At 40.3% G+C, this 12,226-nt stretch overlaps 1 long non-coding RNA gene across 1 annotated transcript; it reads right to left on the bottom strand.

The window, feature by feature from the left end:
- Positions 1-423: 423 nt before the first annotated feature.
- Positions 424-1,118, bottom strand: LOC119332692. Its single transcript, XR_005161092.1, has 2 exons — positions 932-1,118; positions 424-816 (listed from the first exon to the last, which is right to left on the bottom strand). It is a non-coding gene; the product is annotated as an uncharacterized LOC119332692 (long non-coding RNA).
- Positions 1,119-12,226: the final 11,108 nt, after the last annotated feature.

Here is a 12,226-nt window from a genome sequence, read left to right as displayed (position 1 = left end):
ACGTGCTGCATTGATGGACGTTTATATGGACACAAGAATTTTCTCTCTCGTTGCAATGCACGGGCATCTGTGCTAGTGATACTCATGTCTCATCTGTTAGGGATACAAGGTTAAGTGATCTTTTTGTCTATATTTTTCTTGATATCTTTTCAGTGTTCATTTTGCATGCATAGTGGACTTTTTTTTTTGTTCCTTAGACTTATGCAAGTAGGTGGGGATACAAATGGTAGGCATCCACGTCAGGTTTGAATGATTTTTGACACCGTATGCAAGTTGCGACACGTCCGACCATGTATTGGCCTTTTTTACCGAGAAAACTCTAGAAAATGCAAAATTAATCAAAAACCAAAACAAAGTAGTATGATGCACTGAATTTGTAATACAAGGCCATGGAAAAAACTAGATAGATATGCGCACATGATATAAATTGCGATCATCGAATCAGAATAATAGGAAATTGAAGAACAATTGATATAATAATCTCTTCAACGCTGGTTTAAGACATAAAGATGAGCCACTAGCTAGATATGCGCACATGATATCGATCATACACTGATTCATTGATTGAGTCGCTAGAAAACTCTTTTATTGAGACTGCATCGCAAGCGGGTGGATACAGGAAACTGCAATATTAGTGCCCCAAACAACAACTTGCATCACTGGAGATTCAGGAATAAACACAACAACATAGTTTCACATCTCCTGGCTGAGTCTTGCAATAGGCCCCAAGCCAAGGGTGGCCGCCGTATCTGCAAAAGATCTTGCAGACGTTCCAATGGCAGACTTGAGTAGGCATGCACTCCTCATGACGATCAACTAAACATTGACGGAAAGCAATAATATTTATTACAAGTGTCCGCTAAGGTCTATTTAAGCACAAATACTGAATTTTGTAAGATAAAATGATTAAAGGATGTTCGGAGATACCTACGTTCATAGCAAGAGGTTGGTAAGATCAAAGTGCAAGAGATGATCATAACAACAACGCAGATTGAAGAACCCACGGCATGCGTGCGATTGCTCTTGATGACTGCCATGGTCTGGACTGAGGAGAAAACTAAGCCTATGATTGCCGTGTGCTCCGGTTGAGATATATATTGGCAAAAACAAATGATATGTAATTATCAATTAAATCCTGCATTTATTTTATGGACACAATAGTTTTGATTCATGTACAAATAGCATATTTGTTTTTCCTTTTTTTTGCCCCATTCCGATCCTCTGGGGTGCATTTATTCAGATACACAAGCAAATCTTGTAGATATCATATATTACTTTCTGTTTACTTTTTATATGTAAATCAGTTCATGGAAATGTTTAGTTAACCGACCTTCTCGAGTTTAATTATTCCATGATATTTTAACAAATCTCATAAACTTTCGAACAAATTTGATATAATAACATCTTATTCAAGGGATGAACGGAGTAGTATTTATAAAGAGGCAAGACTGCAGATCTTTCGATATGTCAAGAATTAATAACTAGTTTTGTGTTGCCATGTATGTAGGCTATTTTCATAGCATATATTGTGCGTCATTATTGATAAGGGAATAGCTTATATCCCTTCACGATAAAAAATATCAATGTCATCACTGATAAGGGTATTTTATTAATAGCTTATATCCATTCAATATAAAAATGTGAGTGCCATGCATTTCATTGTATTTTTTGGGTTTTATAGGAATGTTATTTGGAAGGTATATCTCCGGATATGATACATCTGGTATTATGACAAAACCCATCTTTGCTATTTTTTTCCTACATTATTTTTTCGCATTAATGTCCTGTTGGCAGATCATAAGTGATGCTTCTTTATTTTGTATATCAGCCTTTCAAAAATAGATCCATTGCTACATGTAATCACTTCATGCATGGTCCAGTGGTATTAATGGCCAGCAAATAAATAGTGCCTAGTTCCTTCTCAAATTTATCGTATCTTCCCCCAGCAGTAATTTACATTATTTATTTGCTTCTAGAATATTGCATTAATTCAAATATTAAAAGAGTCAAATTTATATTGGAAATATGCCCTAGAGGTAATAATAAAGTGGTTATTATTATATTTCCTTGTGCATGATAATCGTTTATTATCCATGCTATAATTGTATTGATTGGAAACTCAAATACATGTGTGCATACATAGGCAACAACATGTCCCTAGTGAACCTCTACCGGACTAGCTCGTTGATCAAAGATGGTTAGGGTTTCCTAACCATAGGATTGATTTGTCATTTGATAACGGGATCACATCATTAGGAGAATGATGTGATGGACTAGACCCAACTGTAAGCTTAGCATCAGATCATTTAAGTTATTTGCTATAGCTTTCTTGATGTCAAGTATATGTTCCTTCGACCATGAGATCATGCAACTGCCGGATACTGGAGGAATACCTTCGTGCTATCAAACGTCACTTCGTAACTAGGTGACCATAAAGATGCTCTACAGGTATCTCCGCAGGTGTCTGTTGAGTTGGCATGGATCGAGACTTGGATTTGTCACTCTGTGTGACGGAGAGATATCTCTGGGCCCTCTTGGTAATACAATATCATGAAGATCTTCCAAGCAATGTGCCTAATGAGTTAGTCACAGGATCTTGTATTACGGAACGAGTAAAGAAACTTGCCAGTAAAGAGATTGAACTAGGTATGGAGATACCATCGATCGAATATCGGGCAAGTAATATATAGCCGGACAAAGGGAATTGTATACAGAATTAACTGAATCCTTGACATCGTGGTTCAACCGATAAATATATTCGTGGAATATCCACGAATTAATATGGGCATACAGGTCCCGCTATTGGTTATTGACCGAAGAGGAGTCTCGGTCATGTCTACATGATTCTCGAACCCGTAGGGTCGAACGCTCAATGTTCCGTATCGCTAGGGTAGTATTGAGATATTAGAAGTGGAAAGTCCGAAGGTTGTTCGGAGTCCCGGATGGGATCCGATACATCACGAGAAGCTACGGAATAGTCCGGAGGTAAAGATTCATATATGGAAAGTTGTTATCGGGGTTCTAGAAAAATTTCGAGTTTTTTGGTATTGTACCAGGAAGGTTCTAGAAGGTTCTGGAGTGGGACCCACCTGCATGGGGAACCCACGTGAACGTGGGTAGTGGGGAATGTCCCTACAACCCTGGTCTAGGTGCACCAAGAGCCTCCAAGGAATAGTATCATATCCAAATGGATAAGATTAGGATCCCTAAAAAGGGGATAGCGATCGGTGGGGAAGGAAAGGAGAGATTTCCTTCCTCCCCTTTGGACAACGACGCTAGGGCCTTGGAGGGCAAGCCACCAGCCCCCTCCACGCCTATAAAATGATGGGGAGGCTTTGGGGGCAGCCACCCTTCGACCCTTGCCCGTTACCTCTCCCAACTCCTCTCACATTTCACCGGTATGCGCTTGGCGAAGCCCTGCCGGAGTTCCGCTGCCAGCACCACCACCACACCATCATGTTAGTTCGGATCTCATCTACCTCCTCTCTCTTGCTTGCTGGATCAAGAAGGAGAGGGTGCCGCTAAGCGGCACATGTGCTAAACTCTGTTGATCACTATGAAGAATTTGAAAGATACCAAAACCAAGATCTATCCCTCTACTACGAGGGAAGGTAAGGAACTGCCACCTAGCTTTGCACTTGATTCACCTTCTGTTTTGAGTAAGCTTGCGACACCACCACCTACTAGTAATCTTAATATGTCGCAAGTAATTGATGATGCTACTTCTGCTATGAGTGATGCTTATGATGATGCTAGTACTTTGCTTGATAAGACTGTGCCACTAGGTGAATTTCTTGATGAACAACTTGCTAGGGTTAGAGAGAATGAAATTACTGAAACTGATGAAATTATTAAAACTGAAGATTATGATTTTGCCCCTAGATATGAATTGCCTAAGGTACCTAAGGGTTATATTATGGATGAAGAAATTGCTAGAGACTTTTTTGCTTGCAATGATAGAGATGACCTTAAGAAATTGTTAGCCAAGCTAAAACAAAAATCTTTGAATGCTAGAATGCAATATGACCCTAAGTTTTCTACTTCACCTATCTTTGTTACTGATAAGGATTATAAATTCTCTGTCGATCCTGAGTTAATTACTTTGGTTAAATCTGATCCTTTTCATGGTTATGAATCAGAAACTGTTGTGGTACATCTTACTAAACTGAATCATATAGCCACCCTATTTTCTCACGAGGAAAATTTTTCTCTATTACTATATTCTTAAGTTGTTTCCTTTCTCATTAAAGGGTGATGCTAAGATATGATTTAATTCTCTTGCTCCTGGGTGTGTGCGTAGTCCCCAGGATAAGACATATTACTTCTCTGAAAAATATTTTCCTTCTCATAAGGAACAAGCTGCTTTACAGGAAATATTTAACTTTGTGCAAATTGAAGAAGAGAGTCTCCCACAAGCTTGGGGGAGGCTTCTCCAGTTACTTAATGTTTTGCCTGAGCATTCTCTCAAGAAAAATGATACTTGATATCTTTTATAATTGACTAACCGATGCTTCTAGGGATCACCTAGATAGTTCTGCTGGTTGGGTTTTTAGGGAACGAACCTTATGATTGGACTCTTCCCAAACCATCTCCTAAGTCAACTCCAAAGAAGAGAGGTATTCTATTTCTCAGTCGTGAAAACATAGACGCAAAGAAATCTATGAAAGAAAAAGGTATTAAAGTTAAAGACGTTAAGAATTTACCACCTATTGAAGAAATACATGGTCTTAGTTCTCCGACAGAGGTAGTGGAGGTAAATTCTCTCTATAGATTTGATTAAGGTGATATTCCTCATAATAAGTCTGCTAGTCAATGCTTAGATGAATTTGATAACTTTATTGTTAAACAAGAGAACTTCAATGCTTATATTAGTAGACAATTGAAACGTATGCTTATATGCTTGAATGCTTGGGTGATTATATATGCATAACTGTTAATGGTCTTAAACTTATTAGTAAACATGCTTCCATTGTAAAAACTCAAGTAGAACAAGTACTCAAGGAGCAAAATGATTTGCTCAATGAGGTGAATAATAAGCACAATGATAATGTTGTTAGAGTTGTGACTAGAGGTGGTAAAATGACTTAGGAACCTTTGTATCCTGAGGGCTATCCTAAGAGAATTGAGCAAGATTCTCAGAGAATTAATACTGAAGCACCTGGTTCATCTAAGAATAAAAAGAAAACTGATAGGACTTTGCATGCTTCTAGTGGACCTGTTATAGACACACATGAGAATCCAAATGATATTTCCATTTCTGATGTTGAAACATAATCTAGAGATGAACATGAACCTAGTGATAATGTTAATGATGATGTTCATGTTGATGCTCAACCTAGCAATGATAATGATGTGGAGATAGAGCATGCTGTTTATCTTGATAACCCACAACCTAAGAATAAAAGATATGATAAGAATGATTTTATTGCTAGGAAACATGGTAAAGAAAGAGAGCCATGGGTTCAGAAACCAATGCCCTTTCCTCCTAAACTATCCAAGAAAAAGGATGATGAGGATTTTGAGCGCTTTGTTGAAATGCTTAGACTTGTCTTTTTGCGTATGCATTTGACTGATATTCTAAAAATGTCCCCTTATGCAAAATATATGAAAGATATTGTTACAAATAAAAGAAAGATACCGGAAGCTGAAATTTCCACCATGCTTGCTAATTACACTTTTAAGGGTGGAATACCAAAGAAACTAGGAGATCCAGGAATACCAACTATACCATGCTCCATTAAAGGAAACTATGTTAGAACTTCATTATGTGATCTTGGAGCCGGTGTTAGTGTTATGCTTTTCTCTTTATATTGTATACTTGATTTGAATAAGTTGACAACAACGGAAATCTTTCTGCAAATGGCCGATAAATCAACTGCTATACCTATCGGTGTTTGTGAGGGTTTACCTGTTGTAGTTGCTAATGTCACTATTCTAACAGACTTTGTTACTCTTGATATACCCGAGGACGACAGTATGTCGATCATCCTTGGTAGACCCTTTTTGAATACTACAGGGGCTATTATTGATTGCAACAAGGGCAATGTCACTTTTCATGTTAATGGTAATGAGCATACGGTAAACTTTCCGAAGAAAAAACCTCAAGTGAATTGTATTAACTCTGTTGGAGAAACTCCAACAATAGCCATTGGAGGTTTTAAATTTCCTATTCCTACTGTCAAGAACAAATATGATATTCTTATTGTTGGGGACATGCATATCCCTGTTGAGGTAACCTAGTGTTATTCAAAAAAAATCAGTTTCATGTCATTCATAACAAGTTTGTTAATAAGACTTGATCAACCTCATTAATTGATTCCTTTTGATGGGCATGTGATGGATGAATTTAGGAGGCACAATCCTCTGTACCCAACTTTTACTTTCTGTTAATTAGATTAAATAAAGTAAAACTGCTATTATTTTTTCGTTTTCTGAATTATCCGTGCAATAAAAAATGTCTAGAAAATAGAAGTTCTCCAAATGCCCTGAAAATTTAGTATTTTTTTTGAGAAATTAAGAACTGAAAACACCTCAGGGGAATGCACTAGTGGGCCACAAGCCCACAGGGCGCGCCCACCCCCTGTGCGCGCCCCAAGTCTTGTGGGTCCCACATGGGCCCCCTCACCTATGCCAGCACCCATTCACTTCGTCTTGCTCCAGAAAAAACCCCACCATTGCTCAAACCCGTGTTCTAGCTCATCTTGCTACCATTTTCGATCTCCTTGCTCAAAACTCCATTTGCAAAACTGTTTTGGGGGATAATTCATCGGTATGTGACTCCTCCAATGGTCGAATTAGTTTTTGTTCTAGTACTTTATATATTGCAATTTTTTGCTGCCGTGATGATCTTGTTCTTGAGCTTGCATGTAAAATTTATATGTCCCAAAGTAGTTTTATTGCATGATATAGCCCCTAGACACTTGTAGGAGTAGTTGTTATTAGTTTTGTTGAGTTTTTGTTCACTTTTATTTTGAGTCACTAAAAATTTCAGAAATTTTCAGAGAAAAGAAATGATGAAGAGATGGTTAAGAGTCGGGGTTCTAAAGAAAATGAGAATGAGGACAAGAAGAAGCCTAAGTATAATCTTCCGCGTGCCACGGAGGTTCGGCCATGTGAATGGCCAAGTGATGGATTCTTGAGAGCGGCTGGAATTTATGATGATTTCTATTATTTAGCGGAGAATGCCGGCATCACCACTTTCCTCCAAGATAAGTGTAACCAATACCTCCTAATCACTAACACCTTCGTGCAAAATTTTGACTTTTGTTATAGGGAAGATCCTCCTATGGTAGAATTTCACTTATATGATGGGCCTAAGAAAATGACTCTTTATGATTTTTGCAATGTTTGCAAATTACCTTATGAGGGCAGCGTCAGTGAACCACATCCTAGAGACGTGGAGGGCTTTATTGCCAAAAGTACTATGGGAGAAGAGAGAGGGGTGTCGGAAGCCAGAGTGGCTAGTTTAAATTTTTCCTGTTTTATGCTATTATTCATTATTTGCGGGGATGTTTGTTTGGTCGTGGGGAGAGTGGAGGCCTCAATCACTACAAAAAAATACACTTCCGTGATGATACGTGTTTGTCACAGTAGGTCGCTTTTTTTGTCATGCATGTACATCCATGACAAATTTATGACAGAATCAAGATAGTCATACCTGTGTTGTCGTAGAAGTGTTCCATGACATTACCAAAATTATCATCATGGAAGTGTCGATTTCCATGACGATAAATCGCGCGTCATAGAAGTGCCTTCGTCAAGGGTGACCGACACGTAGCATCCACCGTAACGGAACGCCGTTAAGCTATCGGGTCGGGTTTTGGATCCGATAACCCGTTAATAGCCCCGACCAATGGGAAATTTCCATGTGTAAAATTCTTATTGGTTGGACGAAACACGTGTCAGCTCGTCAATGGGTCAGATAGGCGCCTATGATACGTCGACACGTGGCGTGGCCCAACAGAGGCCCATTCCTGTGTAAAGGCCGGCCCGTCTGACTTGGTCAAAAGCTGGCGGGCCGGCCCATGGAAAGCCTGTTAACGACCTCTTTGAATATAGCCCATTTACAGCCCGCTAACCCAAGGCCCGTTACGCCCTATCTGAATTCGGCCCAGTAGCGTCATCTGGGCTATCCAATATGATTCCAGCCTGTTTTCACTTCTGGCCCATGTATGGCCCATGACGCCTTTCGGCCCATATGAGGCCCTATGTAACTCTTGGCCTACTAACGGCCCGTGGTGAAACTCGCCCGTAATGAACAGTGTATCACTTTACACCCATTAACGGCCCGTGGTGAAACTGGCCCGTGATGAACAGTGTATCACTTTATTCCCATTAATGGCCCGTTATTCCGTTGGGCCGTTTCCATCCCATGTTATCTTTCGGCCTTCTCAGAGGCCATTTATTCTTGGGCTCATTTCCAGCATTCGTTTACTTACGGCCCGTTACTATCATTTCCTACTTGTGGGCCAAATTCAGCCCGTGGTTACAGTCGGCCCGTTTGTGGTCTGTTTATACGTTGGGCCGTTTTCATTGCGTCATCAAATACAGCCTATTAATGATGGCCCTTTCTCAAAACCCTTTCTCAAAACAATCATGATATGATATAACAAGATGGTATCTCGCTAGCCCTTTCTGAGACCGCAAAACATAAATGCAGAGCACCAGATCAAGGACTGACTAGACATTGTAATTCATAGTAAAAGAGATCCAGTCATAGTCATACCCAATATAAATTAATAGTAATGAATGCAAATGACAGCTATGCTCTCCAGCTAGTGCTTTTTGATAAGAGGGTGATGACTCAACATAAAAGTAAATAAATAGACCCTTCACAGAGGGAAGCAGGGATTTGTAGAGGTGCCAGAGCTCAGTTTTGAAATAGAGATAAATAATATTTTGAGCGACATACTTTCATTGTCAACATAACAACTAAGAGATGGCGATATCTTCCATGCTATGCACATTATAGGCGGTTCGCAAACAGAATGGTAAAGTTTATACTCCCCCTCCACCAACAAGCATCAATCCATGACTTGCTCGAAACAATGAGTGTCTCCAACTAGCAACAGTCCCAGGGGGAGTTTTGTTTGCAATTATTTTGATTTAGTTTGCATAAAGCATGGGACTGGGCATCCCGGTGACCAGCCATTTTCTCGTGAATGAGTAGCGGAGTCCACTCCTCTTGAGAATAACCCGCCTAACATGGAAGATAAGGGCAGCCCTAGTTGATACATGAGCTATTCGAGCATACAAAACAGAATGTTTATTTGAAGGTTTAGAGTTTGGCACATACAAATTTACTTGGAACGGCAGGTAAATACCGCATATAGGAAGGTATGGTGGACTCATATGGAATAACATTGGGGTTTAAGAGATTGGATGGACAAGCAGTATTCCCGCTTAGTACAAGTGAAGGCTAGCAAAAGACTGGGAAGCGACCAACTAGAGAGCGACAACAGTCATGAACATGCATTAAAATTAATAAACATTGAGTGCAAGCATGAGTAGGATATAATCGACCATGAACATAAATATCGTGAAGGCTATGTTGATTTGTTTCAACTACATGTTCCAAGTCGAGTCACTTAAGTCATTCAAAGGAGGATACCACCCCATCATACCACATCACAACCATTTTAATAGCATGTTGGCATGCAAGGTAAACCATTATAACTCATAGCTAATCAAGCATGGCATGAGCAACTATGATCTCTAATTATCATTGCAAACATGTTTATTCATAATAGGCTGAATCAGGAACAATTAACTCATCATATTTACAAAAACAAGAGAGGTCGAGTTCATACCAGCTTTTCTTATCTCAGTCAGCTCATCGTATATCGTCATAATTGCCTTCCACTTGCACGACCGAACGAAGTGAATAACAATACGAGTGCACGTGCGTTGGACTAAGCTGGAATCTGCGAGCATTCAATAAACAGGAGAAGACAAGGCCATATGGGCTCTTGGTTAAATCAACAATAATGCATATAAGAGCCACTTCAACAATTTAATCATGGTCTTCTCCTATCGACCCCCAAAGAAAAGAAAAGAAATAAAACTGTTTACATGGGAAAGCTCCCAACAAGCAAAAGAAGAGCGGGAAATATTTTTGGGTTTTCTTTTTAATTATTACTACTACAGCAAGAAAGTAAACTAGCTAAAAGCTACACTAATTTTTTTGGTTTTTCTTAAGGTTTATCAAACACACAAGAAGAGAGCAGGAAAAAGGAAATAAACTAGCATGGATATTACAGTGAAAAAGTATGAGCACCGACATCTAGCAATGAGTGTGTGAACATAAATGTAATGTCGGTGGGAAATACGTACTCCCCCAAGCTTAGGCTTTTGGCCTAAGTTGATTCATTGCCAGGGATAGCCTGGCGGATACCCGTAGGTGTAGCTGGGGTCATACTAAGATGCAGCGGTTATCGCCTCCTGAGCTGCAGCGTGGCGTCGAGCTTCCTCCGCCCCCCTCTCGTACTCATCTGCCTCCTCTCTGATAATAACATATCTTCCTTTTGCTTGATAATCAAAGAAGGGGGGAGCAGGGAGAGTAATACGGACAACACGCCGTTTGTCAAAGATTAGTCGAGACTGGAGAGGTGATTCATTCCTCTCGACAAACTGGTGGTAGACCATAGAATTATAGTCTAAATAAGTAGGAGGCAACTCCATATCATCCTCACGAACATCCACATCAAGAAAATCAGCTAAGCGGGTTGCATAAATTCCTCCAAAGAAATCTCCATTAAATCTATTATGATGCAACCTACATGCAATAATGGCTCCCAAATTATAAGATTGGTCTCCTAACACAGCACTCCTAAGAATGCTAAGGTCAGGCACACACATATGACATGCTTCATCTTTACCATTTCTGCACCTGCCTATGAAGAGAGCAAAATAATGTATAGCAGGGAAGTGAATGCTCCCTATGATAGCTTGTGTTATATCTCTAGATTCCCCTACGGTTATACCAGCAAGAAAGTCTCTAAATTCAGATTTACAGGGATCACTAACACTACCCCATTGTGGAAGTTTGCAAGCAGAAGTAAAATCCTCTAAGTCCATGGTATAAGATTTTTCATAAAGATCAAACATGACTGTTGGAGAATTACGTGAAGATGAAAATTCAAACCTCCTCACAAATGACCTAGTGACATGATGGTACTGGGGGCATTTGTCTGCCTCAAAGTTCACAAGATCAGCGTTACGCAAATATGCGTTAAATTCTTCCTTGATTCCCGCTCGATCCATAAAATTTTCTAAAGGCCATTCACAAGGCCGCACTGGAGCGTCCCTTGGTGGCTCCTCATCAGCATCACGCAATACAAGCCTGGGTCCTTGCTTCCTTGAAGAACCACCTTGGAACATTTTCCTAAACATCTTTCTTCCTCTAAAAAATTTCTGAGATTTTAGTAACTTCAAACAAAAGTGAACCAAACTCAATAAAATTGATAGCAACTACTCCTAGAAGTGCCTAGAGACTATATCATGCATTGGAACTACTTGGAACCATATAAATTTGACATGCAAGCTCAAGAACATGGTCACCTAGGTAGCACAAATTTGCAATGAATTGAGCACTAGAACAAAAACTAATTGGACCAATGGAGGAGTCACATACCAAGGAACAATCTCCCCAAGCAGTTTTGTGAGAGGTGCTTTGATAAAGGAGATCGAAAACCACAACAAAGTGAGCTAGAACTCGTGCTTGAGCTGGATATTGGTGTTTGTGGGAGGAAGAAGGAGTGTATGGGTGCATGAATAAATGGAGGAGGGCCACCATGGTCCCACGAGGCAGGGGGCGCACCCTGGGGGGTAGGGCGCGCCCTCCACCCTCGTGGCCAGGTGGTTCATCCCTAGCTGTGTTCTCAGTTGTGGCACCCCGGCTCAGAGCGACTGGTTTGCCACGCATTGCTAGCCCAGAGACCATGTCTTCTGGCAACACACAACATCTTGGTACAGAAAAACAACCACTTTATTGATGCTAGCGGAACAGAGTCTACATTACAACAGTTGTCGATGCCAAGCGGCACACTCGGTGCGGCTGAACAATATGTACATTATTTAGTGAACATAAAGGGGCCTCGATCCGAACAACTACGTGGCAGCGGAATAACGTCGTGGCGGAAGCTCCATCTCACAGGGACACCGATGCGGACACGATCTAGACTCGAACAACGCTCCTCTCCAACGGTACTTTCCTGAAATCTGGCAT

The sequence above is a fragment of the Triticum dicoccoides genome, chromosome 7A, assembly GCF_002162155.2.
Source record: "Triticum dicoccoides isolate Atlit2015 ecotype Zavitan chromosome 7A, WEW_v2.0, whole genome shotgun sequence".
Lineage (NCBI taxonomy): Eukaryota > Viridiplantae > Streptophyta > Magnoliopsida > Poales > Poaceae > Triticum > Triticum dicoccoides.
This window is presented reverse-complemented; position numbering and strand designations above follow the sequence as displayed.